The 18291-nt window shown below is 38.9% G+C and overlaps 1 protein-coding gene across 39 annotated transcripts in view; it reads right to left on the bottom strand.

Moving 5' to 3' along the window:
* The window catches only part of SIPA1L1 (signal induced proliferation associated 1 like 1), a 388928-nt gene that overhangs the window by 204927 nt on the left and 165710 nt on the right, over positions 1-18291 (bottom strand). For 8 of the 39 annotated variants that reach the window (XM_084892086.1, XM_084892078.1, XM_084892084.1 and 5 more), the window contains one exon: positions 7106-7164. The exons of the other annotated variants lie outside the window; for them this stretch is intronic. The gene's annotated coding sequence lies outside the window, so the exon portion shown is untranslated. The remainder of the gene's footprint in view (positions 1-7105; positions 7165-18291) is intronic. 39 annotated transcript variants of the gene reach the window in all.

Here is an 18291-nt window from a genome sequence, read left to right on the forward strand (position 1 = left end):
CCCTAGAATCAAACAGAGCACTGAGGCTGCAGCCTGGGAAGCTGGGACTCGGGTCTGTGGTTGGATAAGGTATCCCTGGAGCTGGGACACAAGTGCACTGTGAAGAATGGAGGAGGTCTCAGGGAGGTTGAGGTGAGAGGCCAGAGTATTCCACACTTTGCACATACCACCACAACCTGGAAATGGACACAGACCTGGAAAGGCGGGAACCTCCACGCAGGAGCACTTGGTTTTTATTATGGACTAACAAGAGCTCAGAGGAAAGCAAGGGAGATGTTTTAAAGAAAAGTAGGGGACTTCAACTTCATTTAAAATAAATTAATAGCTCTACAAGAGAATAGACATAATGAGCTCTCGTCCATAAAGATATGTGGTTTTCAGAGAAAAGGTTCAAACTTTTTGGGATGGGATTTTACATTAATTTTCTCAAAGATCAAAATTCACCTTTTATACTCCTTCATCTCCCCCGTTTTCACTGCAAAAGAATCACATCTTTTATGTAGGCACCAGAGGCCCGTTGCACAAATTCGTGCATGGGTAGGGTCTGGCCAGCCCTCCCCAATGGGAAGTGCCAGCAGGGGGTTGGGGACATGGAGGTTGGCCAGCTGGCCCTGCCACCAATCAGGAGAAGGGGAGTGGGGGAGGCAGGCAGTTGGACATCCCTCTTGGAATCCAGGGCTGCTGGCTCCTAACCACTCACCTGCCTGCCTGCCTGATCACCCCTAATCACTCTGCCTGCCTGATTGCCCCTAACTGCTCTGCCTGCCTGCCTGATGGCTCCTAACTGCTCATCTGCCTGCCTGATCACCCTTAACTGCCTTTGCCTGCCTGCTTCGTCACCCCTAACTGCTCACCTGCCTGCCTGATCACCCCTAACCACCTCTGCCTCAACCCCCGCCAATGTGGCTTTGTCCAGAGGATGTCTGGAATGACATCTGGAAGGTCATTCAGCTGTGTGGTCAATTAGCATATTACCCTTTTATTATTGCTACCTAACACTTTCATTTGTTTATTTAAATATGGTGCAAAATTTCTAAAAAGGGACCATGTCTTTTATTCCTTATGTAATGCCCTGGAGAATCTAGAGTAATACCATGAAAGTTACTCTTTAAATATTGACTGATCAGGACCTTACAGACTTACTTTAACAGAATGGAATTGATACAGGAGAAGCCACTGTAACACACATCCATCTCTTTCACCCTTTATACTCTTGCTCATTTTTCCTTACTATGTGCCATATCAACTTATACATCCTGCCACCAACCCTAAGAGGTGCACATTATTATCAGTGTTGTTACCATTTTATAAAGATGAAGATTGAAGCACAGGGAATTTAAGTAACTGACCAACATCACGAAGTGGGTATGCAGGCAAGATTTGAATCCAGGCAGTCTGCTTCCAGAGTTAATGCACTAGACCTTCATGCATGACACAGTCTCTCAGAATAACACAGTATAACTGAAAACACATGAGCCAAATTTTGCTTCTTCAAAGAAGTTTTTAAGCTGTGGCAGCAATCACATGGGGTTTTTTGTTTTTTTTGGGGGGGGGTTTAATTTGACACAATGCAAACTGCAATTACTTTCTTAAATCACAAAAAATACGAAGATTTTAATATGCTTCTAATAATACATTTAGATATGGACTTGCATGCTGTTTATTCTAGGAAGTACATCTGCTCTTAGCATTAAACACAACAAAATTAGCTGTTTTATGATTACACAATGAGAATGTCAGTGCTATTATCTGATCAAACAAATAGTGAATGACTAATGCGTCTTCTTAGAGAAGATTCTTTTTAAACATATTAACGGGTAAATAGCTAAACAAACATTACTTGATTCAAGTAACCCAATATCTACAAGGACAAGGAAAGGAGTTCTTTACCTATAAATAGGAGTCAACGCTCACTTGCACATGGCAGCATCCAATGGCATATTTGCAAATATCCACACAGTGTTGAGTCAAAGGATCCCCGGCCAACAGTATTTAATGCTGACATAAATCTGGACACTGGGGTGGCAATGAACGGCATGGCTTGTTTCACATGACAATTAATTTTGTTCCAAGCAGTCAGAAAATTTTTCTGTAACAATATTCTAAAAACCTCGTATCTGAGTTATAAGATAAAGCTAGTTTGACTTACATCCCTAAAATTATTAACTACTATATATATTAACCAATTTACAGATTGAAAGCATTCATATGACTTCACTTCATTAAAACACAACAAATAAGTTGTGTTTTATTTTTGTTTGTTTTTTTTTCAAGAGAGAGTAGGGGGGAAAAAGGGGGAGGGAGAGAGAGGGAGAGAGAGAGAGAGAGAGAGAAACAGCAATGTGAGAGAACATCAATTGGTTACCTTCCAAACACCCCCCAACTAGGGCTGAAACGCACAACCTGGGTATATGCTCTGACCAGGAATCAAACCCAAGACCCTTCAGTGCATGGGGTGTCACTCCAACCAACTAAACCACGCTGGCCAAGGCAAGATAACAAATATGAAAGTAAAATTTTTTATCAAAATATAATGAAAGAACAAATAAATAACTAAAGCCATTAAATTTGGTTCCTGTGTGCAATACAAAACAGTCCATAAAAACTAACTAGTCAACATGCTTGAGACTAGAAACATTAATCTTAACCCACTTTAATCAGAAAAAGTAGCCAACACTAAGCAAAACAAGTGCTCTTTAAGAAAAAGCATTCAATTTAGCTTATAATGCATATACATCTCAAATTTAGGCACAATTTTTAGATTAAAAAATTAATATAGCCTTGCTCAGAGGACAGAATCAGAACACAATGAATTTTATTACTGTTGCTTTCAGCATGGTTCTATTAATGCCCGGTTGTTTATCTCTGCAAATAAAGAGGACCCTGGGAACTGTCCTAGTTTCTTTGTGAATTATCGACTGAAGCTAATGTTTCCTTAGTGAGAAGGCCACTTTAAAAGGGTACTCCTATGAACCTGGCCCACTTCCTTTGCTATTTACACAGACACAGCACCATTTGCAGCGTGGGCTACACTAGCATTGTGATGGAATTTGAGTATACTCCAGTGAGGTCTCTCAACAGTCCTCATTATGTTCATTTGCTCAGCTAAAAATAAAGGCAACCTTTCCCCCCAATAAAGAGCAAGTTTAAAGAGTACAATCATACATTTGCATCACAACACGAAGTGAAGCTCCCTTTAGGAGTAACATTAGCTTCTTCCTGTCCTGCTCATACCTCCCTAGCAGTGTCCTGGACACAGTCACATCCAGTACACTGACACCTTTCTCTCCCCCCGCCACAGACCTGCACACATCTCAGAAGTGACCGAATTAGCAGAACTATATATTGTAGTGTTTCCTACTGTGACTCAGACACTTGTAGGGCTTATGAGAAGCCACCATTCAGTAGATGTATGTTCCCCCACACAACCCCTAAGTGTGTGCTGTGAAAATCTTAAATTCTTCTTTAAAACCAGATTGTTGTTAGAAATTAATGCTTGCAGTGTGGCTATCACATAATTAGAACCCAAAATATATACCATCAATGAAGCCACATTGATTGGTGAGAATTCTCCTTAGCCTGAGATGCTGGTACTTGGTGATATTTCTACAATGTCAGAGGGGACACCTTAAACAGTAGGAATAGGGATGTAACTTGAGAGAACTGAAAACTGATAGAAATTTTGAGCCCCATGCTATATCTAGTAAAAATAAGTAGGTTAGGTTAAATAAATTCAATCAATTTGATTCTTTCACTTCAACTACTAATTGCAATATGATTTAGTATCTTAATAGTCAAATCACTCCAGGTCAGCTTCATAGGACATCTCTATAGAAATGCATCTCTACTTGGTACAATATATGCACAAAACATTGCAATCTTGTTCTGCACCCAATACCACTGATTTCATTATGGGGATGAACCCAGTTACCAAATATATATATATATTTGTTAATTGCAATGGTTTTGAGACAATAATGGAGGTATGTCAAAAAAGTTTTGACCAAAATGCTATCACAAATGTTAGTGACCTAACATATATCTTCATCATGATCCTCCTCCAAAGGTTCTAAAAACTCTAAATCAAACTTACTATTACATATGATGTCTAGACTGACAAATTCTCAGAATGCCAAAATCCTCACTTCTAAAATGGAGGTGATGCCTAGCCCAAGTGGCTCAGTAGTTGAGCATCGACCTATGAACCAGGAGGTCACTGTTCAATTCCCAGTCATGGCACATGCCTGGGGTTGAGGGCTCGATTCCTAGTGGGGGATGTCCAAAAGGTAGCTGATCGATAATTATCTCTCATCATTGATCTTTCTCTCTCTCCCTCTCCCTTCCTCTCTGAAGTCAATAAAAAAAAATATGTATTTTTAAAAATAGATAAAACATAGGTGATATCTCTTAAAGATTGAATATTAATAACATAGCATGTGAAAAAAAATTAATTCAAGATGGATCATGGTCCCAAACATATGCTAAACCCAAAAAGCTTTCAGAAGGAAATATATGCGAATATTATCAAGATTGGGGGTAGGTAAAGGCTTCCTAAGGACACAGAAAGCAATAACCATTTTAAAGAAGTGATAAATTAGATTTAAGCACATTTAAAACATTTGATTATCAAATGACACTGTTTTTAAAAAAACAATAGGGAAAATCATGGCAAAATACAAATCTTTAAAAGGGAGGACTGGTATCTCGGCTATGTAAGCAACTCCTACACCCAGCAATAAAATGTTCACTGTGACTTGTTTATAATAGCCTGTTTAGTAAGGAACAGCTCAATAGAAGAAGAGAAGGCACTGGAAATTTCTCTCCTGTGAAAAGCTAAGGTTAAGTGGCTAGAGAAGAGTACACTGCCTAGAAGACTACTTGAGGGAGAACAAAGAAAACAAAAATTAGATGCTAGAACAGTTAGAACTATTAAAAAATATATACTGTATTCAATGCCAGTAAGTCTACATCTAAAGAAAATTTGAATTTAAAGTTTTGCTGCCCTATTAAGTTTGTTTCAAAAGACTCCTACCCAAATTTAATGCCAGAGCAATAATTCCTATTTATGTTTACTCAATTCTCCAAATCAAGAAACATATATTTGTGTGGGAAATATATTTTAGTTAAAACCTGCATTCGTAATTATATCACATTGTACACATCTTCTGTTTTGACTACAAAAAAAAATTTAATTCTTCTACAACAATAAGCCAGGAAAATAAGGGTACGAAGTAATATAACATGGCATAGAGTTGCCAATAATTATTAAAAGTTTTTCAGCCATAATTTCTGAGCTGTGTTTTTATGTAATTATACATTCAGCCCCGTCTAGACATGTCATTCAGTTGGATTTGTAAAGCATACCACCCTTCCCCACAAGCACTGGCAGGCCAACATATAATAAACAGTTATCCACTGTGGTATTACAGGACACAAAATTGATAGTTACGTTTTTAACATGTAGATGTCAACTACTTATAACAATACAAAGTTTTGGCATTTATTGTTTTTCAGATGCTAATCTAAATACATGATGGATGACGGATTAGTTCATGTGAAACCCTACTGTCTCATTTTATTTACCCTTCTCTTTGCTATTTGACCTTAAATGTAAAGGAGTTGCTTTATTGCTATCCATGCACTATGCTCTTGCATAGTAAACTACACAACTTGAGATGCTGTTCTCCACAAATAGTAAGAAATATCTAAACTCCAATTCTCTGTCTGAGGACTGCTGGAACCTGTTTAGATTAAACTGACAATCAGAAAAACATGACATATGTGAATGCAAAATAATTTTTCTTCTTTCAATCTGCTTCAAAAACAAACACAAAATAACGAAATTTCTAAGTATTGTACACACAATAGTAAACGAAAGGGTTTTGACCAGAATAGCTAAGATGTCAAATCAACAAATATTTATAAAAATAAAAATGTAATATGCTAATAAGACTGGATGTTCTTCTGGAGGCAGGGCTCTGAGGGAAGGATGTCCCCAGGTCCCAGGTGCCAGAGGGAAGACAGTGCCGGCAGCTGGGGAAGGGAGGCCTACTCTTGTATGAATTTTGTGCATCAGGCCTCTAGTTACTACATAAAGATTAATAACCAAAAGTACGTTAACATAGTAAAACAAAAATGATCCTACCACTATAATATGTGAGAGAAGAAGCATAAGTACATAGATAAACCAGGGAAGAACAGTTAAACATAGTGTCTCAGACACTGAAGGCAGAGAGATGTGGGTTGGAACCCCAGCTCAGCCACTTACAAGTTTTATGTGACCTTTAGAAAGCAATTATCCTTATTAGTATCATGAGTATATCTGTCAATTTCTCACAGGATGAAAATGAAGATTAAATGAGATAATGGAAGCAAAAGTCTTTTATAAAGTTTTGGGTACAAATTAAATACTCAAAAATGCTAATTATCATCATTATTATTATTTACTAACTTAAAATTTCTTCAATGAGGATCAGCAATTACCAAAAGTCCACAATGTAAAGGAATCAAATTTAATCACAAAAAAAATACATCAATCTAGTTTAGGAATATTTTCTTGTGGTCCCAACCAACAACATTGTAGAACAACATAAACTGATGAACAAAAATAGAACCAGAGACACAGAAGCATTGAACAAACTGTCCAACCTAAGGGGGGGGGGGGGGGGTGAGGTTACAGTTAAGAGATCAACCAAAGGACTTGTTTGCATGAATATGAGCATAACCAATGGACACAGAAAATTAGGGGGGTGAGGGCATATACTGGGGGAGTGGAAGCAGCGGGGGAGAGATGTCAATGGGAAGACAAAAAGAGACTGATGTAATACTTTAAAAAATAAAGAATTTAAATTTAAAAAAAAAGAAACCAAGCAAATTTTAAAGTTTAAACAAGCAATACAGGTAATAGAAATAAACCTTTGTCCTTCCTTTTTCTTGGTCCAAAGATTTTAAGAAAAGGAATAAGGGGGGGAGGGGGGGAATCATTTAGGAGTTTTTTTTAATCTGCAATCATTCACTTGGTCAAACAATGGCACACATGCAGTCATGGCCACAGATAAACAGTTCCTGTGTAAAGTTACAAAACTACACATTCAGTCCCTCTGACCTGTAAGCCAATACTACAATGATTTTCTAGGTCAGGTTGCCAGTAACCCGAACAAGTACCTGTTCATGATAAAAATATGAACTCAGTAAGAAAACACAATCTTCTATTTCATTCAGTCTTTCATTTGTGCATTTACTCATGAAGGATCTAGCAAGTTCTCACTTTGTGCTTGGCTCTGTTAAATATTAACAAGGTAACAAGGGCAACTCCTACAGAGAGAAGAGCATCTATAAAGAGTACGGAGAAGTCCTGTCTCACAGCACAGGCTCTTCAGAATCCTCAGAGCAAAGGACCTGATAAAGGGAGGGATGGGGAGACATTTACCAAACAAGGCCAGCAATTTGGCCATTAAAGGACTCTTGGTTTCATTTTATGAGCCAAAAGAATTTATTATTAAAAGCTAGAAACCGGACTCCGGGGTTACAATTCTCCCACAAATATTTCATAGAACTATTAGACTTAGACTGGAGTCTCAAATTCATTTTACACCTACATTAAATTTACTTGTAATGTTTTTTGGAAATTAATGAAATTCTTTTATTAGGTGCACATATCATATTTTGAAATTGTCTAGTATCAAATAACAAATATCTGGGAAACAAGGAGTTAAAACTCTTCCATCTACATAAGAATGCAAAGTCTGAGTATTACATATTAATAATTAAAAGAAGGATAAACATGGTCTTGATTTGGTCAGGATAAATGTGTTTCTCCTGCCCCAATCATTATTTCAATGATAGCCTTATTCTAGAGCCTCCCATACTGGTTTTGAACATTCCCAGTCAACATTCCTAAAAATGAAATATTACCTGCTATGTACTTGAGCTCTTGAGAGCTTTCATAGCTTGTAATTAAATAGGCATAAAAAGGTGAATAGCACTTTCAACTCAAGTGGAATACTGGTTTGTCTTATCAAGCATTTGCAAAAGTGCTTGTAATTTTCTCTTCTACAGTGAGATTCTTTTCAAGGTTCCTCTGAATAAAACCAGGGGATGATGAGTCACGCTTGATATACTGGTTTTGGAAAATTATTGTAATAAAGCCAGAGAGTTTTTTTCTTTTTCTTAAGTTGAATTCTTTGACCAGCATCTTAATCAGTCACAATGAAAAGCAGATGGTAACCTGAAATATTTCATGGTTTCAAACACTTCAGAATATAAATCACATTAAATTGGGTCATCAAGCAGCAAAATCTGGCTGCATGACAAGTTGTATCTACTGGTGATACCCCACTTAAATGACGCAGAAGAATAAATTCTGGGTCTGATGATGAAGGACTTGATGCACAACACATCTTCAATGTCAGAGGGAGAAAACAGTCTCCATTAAAACCGAAATAAAGTTCAATTAGCACAAAATCTAGTAGTAGATTTTCCTAGGTACTAATACTCCCTGTCATCAGGAAAATGCAATCTAAACAACGGGTACCACTCCATACCTACTAGACTTAAAGCCTAAGAGTCAGTGTTGACTTTTTGTCTACTAAACCTGAACAAACACATATCCAACCTCAGTTATCCCATTCCTAAGCAGATTACACATATATGCCCCAACACATGAGTTTTATAATAACATTAGCTGTGAAGGCTCAAAACTGGAACAACAAACAAACAAACAACAGATGTTGTGGTAAATCAATTAGACTAGTTACATGATTAAACATCACATGGGGGAGGAGGAACCCGTTATACCTACCCGACAAATACTGAGCAAACGAAGCCAGAACATTATCCCATTTTTATAAAGTTCAACATCAGACAAAACTAATCCAAGGTGACATAAGCCAAGACACTGGTTACTTCTATTAACCATGGAGGTGGCTGGAGGCAGTGAAATAGGAAAGGCCATATAGGAACTTCTGGATCATTGGTAATATTTTAATTTTAAATTTATGCATGTGTGTTGAGTCTGTTAAAATCTATCAAAGATGAAAACAGGATCTGTGCGCTTTTCTACGTGTATGCTACACTTTTTTGTTGTTATTGTTAATCCTCACCCAAGGACATTTGTTCCCCACTGATTTTCCTAGAGAGAGTGGAAGGGAGGGAGTAAGACAGAGAGAGAAACATGATGTGAGAGAGACACATCAATTGGTTGCCTCCCATTCACACCCCGACCTGTCTTGGGTTCAAGATTGCAACCAAGATACATGGCCTTGCCCAGAATAGAACCCATGACCTCTCAGTCCAAGAGTCAACACTCTAACCACTGAGCAAAACCAGCAAGGGCACACTTTTTTTATGAGAAAATACCAAGGTATTTATGAGTGCATATATTTATATTTTTTATGTAAGGATGAAAATACATAACTATATTTGAAAGAGGAGAATGCTTTTTTTTTTTAAATAAAATTGGCATTGTATACAATTCCTAACAAGCATTTTTCTCTATTATGACTATTTTTACCTCTCTCAAATATTTTAGAATGAAAAGTTTTATGACTGCAAGGTTGAAGGCAGTATTGGATAGCCATATGCTGCTGCACCATTTTTTCAAATATTTACCTTCAAGAGCAATGCACCTACGAACAGCATGGGGTAGACATATCTGTGCATGTCTCTGTTTCATTAAAATACATTCCTTGGGCCAAAGGACTTAGCTGGAATGTGTGCAATAAAACTCTAGAAAAGGTTTCATCACTGTTTTTAAAATCTTAGTTTCAGCCCTGGCCAGTTTGGCTCAGTGGATAGAGCGTTGGTCTGAGGACCAATGGGTCCAGGGTTCAGTTCCTGTCATGACACATATCTAGGTTGCAGGCTCCTCCCTACCTGGGCCTTGGTGAGTAGGGGCTCATGCAGGAGGCAACCAGTCAACATCACACTGATGTTTCTCTTGGTCTTTACCTCTCTCTTCCACTCTTTTTCATTTATATATACAATATATATATCTTATTGATTTTTTTACAGAGAGAAAGGGAGAGGGATAGAGAGCTAGAAACATCGATGAGAGAGAAACATCAATCAGCTGCCTTCTGCACACCTCTCACTGGGAATGTGCCTGCAACCAAGGTACATGCCCTTGACCGGAATCGAACCTGGGACCTTTCAGTCTGAAGGCTCAATCCACTGAGCCAAACCGGTTTTGGCAACTCTTCCACTCTCTTAAAAAATTAATGAAAAAATATCCTTAGATGTGGATTTAAAAAAAAAAAATCTTAGTATTCATTTATTAGATGAATACTTAACTACATGAAAAACTTGGCTAACCAGAATCAATCATTTCTCTGGAGTTTTGCTTTATTAACAGATTCATCTTCCTACAAAGATTTTAGAGCATTTTACATAAATGATACAATCTTAGAGAAAACACTCTTTAGCTATAAATGGACACCCTGAGACATAAATCTATGACATCAGTGCAGGAATCATCAAAAAATAAATAAAGCTCCCCAAAATATGACAGAATATTAAACCAAACAAAAAGTTGTATATATGCATTTTTATATTACATGTGTACAAAAATTACATAAGGGCATTTTGCAAAAATGTTAAATACATCTCTTGGTTAGGAGTTGTATAACTTTTACTTTCAGTGTTATTATTTGCATTATTTACAGTAAACATATACCAATCATTTTTAAACCCTGTTAAAAAATAATAGCCATGGCTAGGTGGCTCAGTTGGTTGGAGTGGCATCCCATACACCAAAGGCTGCTGGTTCTATCCCAGTTAAGGACCATAACTAAGCTGTGGGTTTGATTCCCTGTTGAGGGTGTGTACAGGAGGCAACCAGTCAATGTTTCTCTCACATGGATCTTTCTCTCTCACCCCCTCTCTCTAAAATCAATAAAAACATATCCTTGGGTAAGGATTTAAAAGGAAAAGGCTAATAGATGTCTTCTTTCCTATTCACAAAACAAATTATACTGGCAGAAAAGAATTTTCTCAAGTTTATGATTTTTCTCCCATATATTTTCATCAACCTTCTGGTTTCTGCCACAGGGATTCTGCTAGCAAATACCAACAAGGCACACACAGCAGAAAAAATGAGGAAAGAATAGTAGCAGGAAACTGGCACACCCCCACCCCCAAAACATCACACTTAGTTGAGGCAGTTCCCCATCCCACCTCCACGCCTAAGTCAGTCACATGGGTGGTCATTTTCTGCTGGTAAAAACAGTCTTAGTTCCTAGATTCAATTAAGTACGTGTATATTTGATGGTTCTCTAGTAAAATCACCATGACTTCCTGGTGCTATCTAAACCTGCTTGATATCTAAACCAAAAAAAAAGGACCTAGAGACTTCCCTGCTGCCAGAAGTATAGCCTCAGTGTAACATTAATTATACCCTGCAGACCCATAAAGGTTATTAATTCAGCTCCCTATGAAAACAGGATTGTTTACCCATTATCTCAATTACCCTTCCCAAGAGAACTGATGTCACTTCATTGGTTCGGAGAGAAAAACAAAAGCCAAGTGAGTTCACATTCCCAGCCAATCAAGCCATCCACACTAAGCTATAGAACTGAAGCCAGAATTGGTGTCTAAATTTCCGGTTCCCTTTCTTCACAGTAGTGCCTTGCTTATTAATGATCATTAAAAACAGAGCCTTGGCAAATCAAAGAAGATCAAAACGCTAGGATCCAAAATGGGAGCAGCCTTTGTGGTGTCCCTTTGGCTTCAATCACCTTGAAGGTCACAGTTTTTACTCCATCGGGAATTCTCCTTCCTTGGAAGAAACAGGCTGACTCAGAGAGTAAACATCTCATTGAGAGAAAGGGCCTATTCCCCCACCCTAACTTCAAAAGAGAAGACTAACAGAGTAAACAGGTATACTTGCATTACTGCCATTTTTTTTTGGGGGGGGGAAGGGGGCGCGAGGGGGTAAACAATTGGATTTGAAGTGCAGGCTATTATAAAGAGTCTCTTAGCTACAATTCAAGGGAAACAGATCATCCTAATGCAAAAACATTTTCAGCTTTTCCAAAATCCTTTTCAGCCAATTTAAGAACTTTATCTCAACTTGGAAATTCAGGTTATACTTGTGGTTAATGTCAGAGGATCCTCGGAATACAGAACTCCAGAGATTAGATTTAGTAGGAATGTTGTTTTAATGCCTAACACAACCAGTCCTATGGGAGGTGCCCCAGGCATGGATGGGGGAGTCCAAAAACGTGGATGGCCAGAGTATAGGCCCCTATAGGTTCAATACAGCACCAATCTATACAGACTAAACATGACAACTTGATTATCCAAGTGATAAACCAGATGCAGGAGCATAACTGTACCCCAGCACCAGCAATGACCTCAATGGCTAATGAAGACGATGATACAGAAACAGAAATTGTAACTGTGCACATGCAATAATCATCATAACAACTATCCTTTACTGAGAACTTAGCACTGCTTAAAATTTACATACTGTATTTTCATTTATGATTCTCAATTACCCTCTGACATGAGTGTTAAAAACTGGGCAAGTTTCTTAACCTCTCTGGGCCTAGGTCTCTAAAAAGAGGGTAATACCTATTGTTTAGGATTGGGGTGAGGGTCAATGTATGCAAAGCATTTCGAAGAGTAACACTACCTCAGACATGGCAATTGATCAATCAAGCTCAGCTCTTGTTATTATTACAATCACTGCTATCGGGGTGTTTTTACTACGAGAAAGCCAACCAAGGAAAATAAAGGGAAAGAAGAATGGCAGCTGCTATATAATAGCCAAAGGGCATTAGACGAACTTTTTCAGTTTCCTCATCTGTAAAATGGGATGATACCGCCTGCTCCATCCTCCTCCTCACAGGGCTGTCCTGGAGGCCACCAGGAAGCATCATTAGCCACAGAACACAAAGCTAATGCCCTATACTGTCTTTGGCCAGAGGACCTCGCTAAACTGTGAAAAACTATAAACCTCCACGGTGGGTCCTAAGTCAAATAACTGGATATGAAATGAATATGCTGAATAATCACTCCCACCAAAAAAATAAATAAAATAAAAAGTATATGCTTTTTAAAAATCCCACAATAGCTAGATAAAATGTAAATACAGAGTAAACTGTCCACTACTTAATGACAATAAATCGCATAGTTAGAGCCTTTCTTTGGCAGGACAATCAGAATTTGGCAGCTGACATCATTTCGGAGGCAACCCCAAAGTGCTGAGAAACCTGGCTGAACTGAGGCGCCACAGCTCATTCTGGGCGCCACAAGCAAGCACAGTCTAGCAGATCCAAACTCCATTTATTTCAGAAATGACCTTTTGAATAAAGTGATTTTCAAGCTTGATGCTATACTTTATTATGTCTTAGTTTTCTTGCACTGCAGCACTAATGTGAAAGTTAATAGGAGGTAAAGTTTCCACTTCAGGCTTCCACAACTTCAAACACACTTACACAAAGCTTCTGGCACCATTTTAATCTTGTGGTCAGTGCTGGGAGATCACAGACATCCAACAGACGACGCCTGTCCTGCAAAATTCTCTGAATAGACACCAACCCTCTTTAGCCGCTGGATCTACTCAACCCATTAACTAGCAATGTACTTTCAAATATGGTTTTAATATTTTAATTAATAAAATACTAATATTAGAAATATAAATGAGGATTTCCTTTTCTTGTCCCTTTCCATTTTCCAAATTAGCTAAAATAAGTATCTTATTACCTAGTCAGCAAAAAAGAAATCCTTTAGAATAAACAAAAAGACATGAAAAACTATTTTATTTTAATTGAAAATTCGGTTAAATCACCTACTATATTACTTATATTACAACTACTATAATAAGAGGAAAAATGTACTTTGCAGTAGCAATTCAGGTGATTTTCAAACCTGATTTTCCAACTGTTACAGTCAACGAAGATTTTTACACTCATCAGAGTATTAACACTTAGTAAGAGATAATTGTGCTACCCAATATTAATATCAAATGCATATCTCCCTATAGCACATAGGCATTGAAACAGCTAACCAGCAGTGGTACAACCAATCAGCGACTGTCCAGACTCTCTCCATTCATGGCTAAAAACAGCGATTCTGCCCGACTAAAATCAGATTTTGTTTTTAAAGAAAATCTTCAGAAACCATGATCAGTGTAAGTGTACAGGATTCAGCTTCACCTCTGGCTGCTAACTTCTCTCATCTCAAGACAAGAAATAGGGGGAAACTACTTATTTTCCTTAATACGTGGGGTAGACACATCAACCAGTATTTTCTCCAAATGGGGGGACACTATTTCTTGATTCTTATCCTCAGCTCTTATCAGAGCCTCAGACAACTGAGAATCCTCAACATATCAGGGAATAAGGAGGTCACACCTTATTGAAGAACAGAGTTTCTCCAACTTACCTTCTCTCCCCCTGTTCACACATCAGAAGTCAAAACTCCTAGTTATGTTTTCAGCTTGCTAAGTGGATTTTCTTTCTAATAATCTTGGGTAGGTAAAACTGTCATAGGAAGCAATTAGATTGCACATCAACTTCCACTAATTGCAATTATTTCACTCAAAAAAGTTTTCTCTCCCCAAATAGAATGTAAGCCCAATTTTAAAGTTCATTATCACAAATATTTTATAATTAAACTTGGCATCTGCTAGCTTTTGCTCAGCCTTTTAAACATGGGCACCAATTGGTCCTGGCGTGAAGGCTCCCCCCAACACGTACACATTTAGGAACTGGCTCTTATGGGCACAGAATAGGTCCCAGAAGCGAGCTCCCCACTCAAGCCATTAGTGGGAAGGACCACATATTCAACTTCTTTAAAATCTCCCAAAACTACAAGTGTTACTCCTGATTACTTCACATGCTACAAAAACTACAACTGGGCAGCATGTAGGGGTAAAGTCTAAAGAGTCCAACCATGTTGTTCTCTGTGCAAATAAAGGAGTGAGCAGCACGCACCTCCTGGGCCTGGCTGCACAGTGCCTACTGTCAACGCCATTCTCCAGCAACCAAAGGAAAAGAGGTCAGTCTGGTTTCTCACAGTCCTGCTTCATACACAGACTATTTGCAAAAAGTAAATCATATCTCCTTATCTTTCAGGCTGAGCAAAAGAAATACAACCAGGGAACTACAGATAGGAAACGGTCTCAGGCATTCAAGTCTGATGCACATTCACTCCCTGTTCTAAGAACCACGAATCAGCCAAGTCTGGGGAATTTTTTAAAGTTGTCTTCTTTAGTTCCTCCGATTTCAGAACATTCTCCTATAAACCCCAGAAAAAATAGAGAATGGTATGCTTCTATTTTTTTCACAATGAATGCTAATTTGATTGAGATTTTAGACTGGTCCCATGGAAGTAAATAGTCATTCTTTGTGTCCTAGAGGACTGGGAAGGGCTGTAGCTCCATGCTATTTGTAAAGGCTCTGGACACCTAAGAGGTGGCCATGGATATTACTTTCAGGGACATGAATTCCCTGGTTCTGTCCCTAACACACCTGCTAATAAACACACACAGAAACAAGAGCCCCAGAGTATCTACTAGTAAACACACACCAAAAAGTAATGTTCTCACAGCACTGGCATCTAACCTTTAAAAATGTCATATTCTATCCCAGCTGGTGTAGCTCAGTGATTTAGCATTACCTATGAACCAGGAGGTCACAGTTCAATTTCCAGTTAGTGCACATGCCCGGGTTGTAGACTCGATCCCTAGTGTGGGGCGTGCAGGAAGCATCTCTCATCGTTGATGTTTCTACTTCTCTCTCCCTCTCTCTTCCTCTCTGAAACACACACACACACATACACACACACACACACACACACACACACACATATTTAAAAGTCACATTCTAGCTCAGTGCCAGAGGCAACACATTGATGTGTTTCTCTCACATCAATGTTACTCTTTCTGTGTCTCTTCTCCTCCCTTCCACTTTCTCTAAAAATCAATGGAAAATATTATCCTTGGGTGAGTATTAGCAAAACAATAAACAAAAAAAAATCATGTTCTATTTTGTTTTAATGACTATAATAGAATAGCCTGGACAGAAACTGATAATCAAAGAAAAATGTGTCCACGCCTGTCTGGATTTCACATGTTATTTATTCCCTGGGAGGAGGGGGGATCTAGTCTCTTCTCCTGCCCAGCTATGCAGGCACCAAGGGACGGACTCCACAGAGCATGTACAGAGGGGGTCCCCTAGGCAAGTGCTTTTCAGCACCAGGAAGACTGGCTTCCTTTCTCTCTAAGAAAAGGGCTGTTCTGACTGCAACTACATATAAACACGCACACACACACGCGCGTGCACGCGCGCGCCACAATATTATTAAGTTCAGTTTGGTCTCAAAAGTCTAAAATCTACACAGTAGAAATTATTCTGCTTAACAGACTTAAGCACAACAAGACTGTAAAGATCAAGAAAAATCCCTTAGTCGTGACAGAGTGTGTCAAAAAGGGCTCCTGCAAGCATATTTGTTGGTATCCCAAGGGTGCTGGTGTATAAATCATCTTGAGTACATCAAATATCAGTAACATGTGCTTCAATTTGATAAGTGGCTTCCATCTGAACCCAACTTCCATTTTTACTCATTCAAATCCCATCAGAAGGATTATGAGGAACAATAACAAGTATAAAAAGATAAATTTCTTTATCAATGATTACATTTGACCAGTTGTCAATATTGACAAATTATTTCCTTATAAAAAACATTAAAAACGACAGTATCCAGAATTCCAATAAGATTTTATTTACAGTGCATCAATTACTGCCTTTACACTAGAAATAGGACTACAAAATAGGAGTATAAAATCCTATATAATAAAGAGATAATATGCAGATTGAGACTCACATCATCACAAGATGGCTACACCCACTGTGGAGGCAGGATTCCTGTAATACAAGATGGCTACACCCACAAAGGAGGTGAGGTTCCGGTAACGAGCCATCAGCAGGGACCTGAGGCTGTGTGGCACCAGGCTGGGGCAGAGGACCTGAGGCTGCACGCCCCCCCCTCAGTGGGGCTTGACGGGGGGACCTAAGGCCATGCCCCTGCCCAGTGGGGCATGACAGGGGACCTCAGGCCGTGCCCCCCACCCCAGGCCAGGGGACCTCAGGCCACACCCTCGCCCCAGCACCAGGCAGGGGACATGAGACCATGCTCCCAGACCAGAGGGGCTTGACAGGGGACCTCAGGCCATGCCCCCTCACCCAGTGAGGCTTGACAGGGGACCTCAAGCTGCACTCCCCGTCCCGGCACCAAACTGAGGGATCTCAGACTGCACCCCCCCACCCTGGCACCAGGTTGGGGGACCTGAGGCTGCGCCCCCCACCTGGCTCTGCTTGACAGGGGTGGGGCCGGCCGGGTCTGGATTTCACCTAATGGGGGTGGGACTGGTAGGTCTGGGTCTCACGCATTTTTGAGGTGCACACAGGTGGGAGGCGACTTAACTCTGGGTCCTGCAGTGCACCCCAGACTCTAACAGGATGAAGATTTTCATATACATTTTACTAATTTTCTTTCATCTCTGACACTTCTATTATAGAGAAAGAGCAAATAGCAATATTAAAGTATTTCCTCTAAGTAATTTCCTTTTAATGTGCTCAAATTTCGTGCACTGAGCCACTAGTGAAATTATAAAAGACTAAATATTTTCAGGGATGAATGAAACTATGACCTTTTTTATAATATAAAAATAAAATCTCAGGCCCTAACTGGTTTGGCTCAGTGGAAACAGAGTTGGCCTGCAGACTGAAAGGTCCCAGATTCGATTCCGGTCAAGGGCATGTACCTTGGTTATGGGCACATCCCCAGTAGGAGTTGTGCAGGAAGCAGGTGATCAACGTTTCTCTCCCATTGATGTTTCTAACTCTCTATCTATCTCCCTTCCTCTCTGTAAAAAAATCAATAATATATATATTATTAAATTAGATTTAATTAATTAAATCTCAGGACTTTTTAACTCAATATCTATAAGCATAAAATTTATCTCCCCACCGACTACTGTATACTGGCTCCCAAATGTGTAGTGTCCAGAAACTTCCAAATGCTATTGCAGCGATCACCTCACATGCAACATGTCATACTACAATGCTATATTATATTGAAGAAAACATAAGGACCTACTAAGATGACCCAATCTTCAAATAATCACCCTCTCCTCATATTTTGATATCACTTTATCTGAAAAACAAATCATATCTAATATTAAAATATTAACTTTTTATTAAATGTTAAAAAAAAAACAACATTTTTTTCATAATTAACTACTAGAATTACAAAAATAAATTCCAAGTTGCTGGGGGCAAAATAAAT

Source organism: Pipistrellus hanaki (genome assembly GCF_964339955.1).
Source record: "Pipistrellus hanaki genome assembly, chromosome: 1".
Taxonomy (NCBI): domain Eukaryota; kingdom Metazoa; phylum Chordata; class Mammalia; order Chiroptera; family Vespertilionidae; genus Pipistrellus; species Pipistrellus hanaki.